Below are 4,069 nucleotides of genomic sequence, written 5' to 3'. Positions count from 1 at the left end.
CTAAATTTCATAACGAAACTTTAGATCAGGATTCTTCATCTTCTTCTTGTAGTCTTCATCAAACTGCTCATTCTGGGCCACAGTGAAGTGGTTCTTCCAGTCACCAACTTTCCCTGGAGACAAAATGTTCAGAGTAACCAATCAACCTAATTATATATGGAGAAAATATTGGTACTGAAAAAAAGTGATGCTGAACTTTACCTTTTCTCATGAAAGGAGACACGGTCTGGTTCAACAGAGGAATTGTGCTGTAGTTGGTCATTTTATTTTGTTTCATATTGTCAAACGTCACACTGGCTCTGACTCTTTCCTTCTCTTCAGGTGATGGAGACAAACCAAGGAAGGAACACAGTCGGTCTATTTCTCGTCCAGAGTCCTGTTCACATAAATATTGAAAATAATTATCACCTTTAAAGGAACATTTCAACCCAAAATCAAATTTATCCTCTCTTATCTGTCTAGATTGATCTGGTGTTGTTAGGCCTTTTGGAGATATTTAAAAATGTCCAACTTCTCCCAATTACAATGGAATTAAATTTCATTGGTGCTCAAAGTACAAATGAAATAAAATCTGGTACATAAATACCGGTAACTGGTACAGTAACTGATTTCTAATTATAGATGGGAATGTAGAGCTCTCAGTAGTCCGATTACTTGGAATTGTTAGTTTGCCTGGCTATTTATCCCGTTAATCAGTTATCTCACTACAATCAGCTGATTTCAGTTTGTTTGACTGAAGAGAAAAATAGTGGCATAATCAACAGCGTGGCTTTGGCCATTACTTTTATTTTTATAACACATTTATTGCACTTTTAAGTCTTTTTATCCTGTTTTGTCCTTTCATTTGTGTTCATACCTAAACACTAAGAGAAAGATCCCATGTGTCCTCATTAGTATAGGGGAGTGTGTTGGTGTGTGGAGCCTTTACAGAGTAAAAGGAGTAACGTGTAGTATAACAAATGTATTTGTGCTGGGAGTAAATAAGTAAGGTGCTGCATTCATTTAAAGAAAAGAGTTCTGTGTGATATGGGCACCAATGACCACAAAGATCACAACAAAGAGGCGAGATACCTCAACCATGTTCAAACATTTGATCACTCAGCATGTATTTAATTTGCATGAATGTGATCTCTTTGCTGTGCTGCTTAGAAATGGTGGTGACTCTTAAAGGGGAGCCAGTGAGAGTCGATAACGAATCAAATCGATATGTGGTGTCCATAATGGAATTAAATCACTAAACTCTTACCACTGCCCATTCCTATTTACAGCATATGACATCTGTATATGTATATGATATCTGCCCTGTGTAAACTAGTATTCTGAGTTAAGCGACAGCATTAGTGTCTTGGGGAAAATAAGCTTACTTGCATTTTTCAAAAAAGTTACTTGAGAAATATGGTCATGGTCCTGATAATAAAGGTTTGCTTTTCGCACTGTAATTGTGTCACAAGTCTGCATTTAGGTCTAGAAAGCTACTTAGAACAACACACGACAAAGACTGATGTAGTGATCGGTCAAACAGATTTTTCTTTTCTTCAGCTTTTATCAGTTTGACGCTTACCATGTTTCCATGCACATGTTCAGTCTCCACTCAAAGAAAAGCTGTAATTTTGATATTTCGGGCATTTACTGATACTTGTTCTTTTGTTCCATACAAACAACCTGATTATAGAGTATAGTATAAGCATACTCAAAGACATCTTTATCACTTGCACAGCACGCTGCTTTTTAAAAAAAAAGAAAAGTAAAATACCCATTTAAAACTGGGTATATCTGGGCACCTAGTCGGAATTAATTGTAATTTAAGGCAAATGTTGTTTTCTTTGTTGAATAGCAGCAAAACCTTTGGCCATGGCTTTACAGAAATGTTGTGTGTGACACTATTTCCTTCATCATCTGCAGAGACAGGCCCTGGAAAGCTGCTCTCTTTTTTCCTGCATCCAAGAAGGAAAATCTTTTAGTTAACCGTTATAGCTTTAGCCATGTATAGGCTGATAAAAATGAGATGTTCCTGTGGATCTTTGTTTGTTACAGTCACAATCAAGACAGTTTTAAAGAGCTCAGCTGACAATGGCAAAGACATTAGCACAAGCCACAGTACCTCAATCAAATCTTCATAGAACATGTAGTGAAAATCTGAATAAGTTTGCTTCTTCTCCCACCAGCCGTTCACATGGTCATACCACGATCCAAAAGCCCCTGTAGCCACAAAACAATGCACAGAGGAATTTTTACATGCAAAATGAGATGACATTGTTTTTCCTGGAACCTGAAACTACACTGGACTCACTCTTTCCCTCCATGAATCCCTGCAGAAATGTGCTCCAGTCTCCTGGTTCTGGCAGGGCACTGTTCATGCGGTCAAAGTGGAAATAGGACACTGCATTGTCCTTTGCATTGCGGGCCACATAGATTATCTACAGAAAGACACCACACTAAATTATAATCTGTGGGTTTCATTAATGTATATGCATGATTTTTACCCTGCAGCGCTGCTCCCAGAAGGACTTTGGTACAAACTGGACTGGTAGATGAGTTTTAATGAGACGAGGAGTGGTGGGAAGTTGTTCTGCCAAGTCTGTGCCTGGATGATAAGAAAGGGTTTGTTTGCAACTGATTGAAAGATTCTTTTAGATCACATGTCAATAATACTAATGGCCTGAAAAATGTAGATGTTTTAAATAACCTGACATGTTTACACACTGACAAACTGCTGGCTCTTAGAAAGCCACTGAATAATGGGGTATTTTAGCAGCTGCTTCTTAAGCATGTTATAATGGCTTCCCTTTAATATTTTTGTTTAAGTATATAGCCAAAATGAAATTGACTTTGAGCTTTTTGTTTTGGTGTAATATGATAGAATAAAATAGGATTTAACCTGAAGGTAGAGGAGGTAGACAGATCTCCAGGAAGGGCACTCTGTCATGAAGAGGGATGGATGTCTGACGATCTGGACTCATGTTCCCAAAATACAGAAGATCTATGATGTAAGAGATCCATGTGGTTCCTGAGATAAAACAAACAAACATATCAATAGATACTGGTTAGCAAGATATGTCGATCTATTTTTGTTGGTGAAAAAAGTACTGCAGAGCTCTTACACATCAGTACCTGCTTTAGGGTACGTAGCGATAACAATATCATCTGGTCTTGCTTTGAAGTTCTGTACGTTGTCCCAGTTGTCAGTGAAAGGGTTGGTCATGGAGACTCCATGGAAGTCAAACATTTCTGGTCGAGGTGGTGCTGCCATCTATGAGAATTGCTTGTTTGTAAAATCCAAGTACCAGTCACATCAGATTACATGTGCACCCATCTATCCACTCTACTACTCTACTCATCCAATTCAGGGTTAGAGTTGGGCTGCAGCATATCCTAGTATAGGGCAAGAGGTCAGTTAGGCCCTGGACAGGCTGCTAGTCTGTCACAGAGCTCACACAGAGAGGCAGAAAAACATTTACACCTACGGCCAATTTAGAATCACCAGTTCACCCAACACACGGCCAGATGGTGGAGTCAAACTCATGACCTTCTTGTTGTGAGTCACCAGTGGTAAAAACCACACTGCCGTGTCGCCACACCCTGTTAAATCTAAAATCACATCTTAAAGAACTTAATTTAAAACCTTCCCCTGGCTGGTAGGAGCTTCCCATGATGCACTGAGCATTTCTTTTTCATTCACACATCATTCTTGATTTCATACAACACTGTTGCATTTAATAATAGTAATTACTAAACTCTGGCTTTTGTCCTGCCTCTCTCCGCTCTCTTCCTTTTTTCTGAAATGTTTCTATATGAAGTGAACTGTATTCAATTGAATGTTGTCTATCAGTGAAACTAAATTTAAAAGCAGAAGTCAGAAAAATATAATTTTTCCTGTTGACGAATGAAAAGTGAAGCACATTATTAAACGTCCACATCTAACAGTTTAGCATATTTGCATTAATAAATATAGTTTAAAGAACTCCACACTCACCGTACTGAGTAGTATTTCTTGTACTTGGCTTGGATCTGGATCTTCCACAAGTCTCTTTGTCACTTAACGTTCGCTGCAAAATACTGCATCCTTTCC

At 38.4% G+C, this 4,069-nt stretch overlaps 1 pseudogene; it reads right to left on the bottom strand.

Moving 5' to 3' along the window:
- Positions 1-3,818, bottom strand: LOC113010166 (cytosolic sulfotransferase 3-like; annotated as a pseudogene).
- Between the last annotated feature and the right edge of the window lie 251 nt (positions 3,819-4,069).

Source organism: Astatotilapia calliptera, chromosome 3 (assembly GCF_900246225.1).
Source record: "Astatotilapia calliptera chromosome 3, fAstCal1.2, whole genome shotgun sequence".
NCBI lineage: Eukaryota > Metazoa > Chordata > Actinopteri > Cichliformes > Cichlidae > Astatotilapia > Astatotilapia calliptera.
Note: the sequence above shows the minus strand (reverse complement) of the source record. Positions and strands in the feature narration are given on the sequence as shown.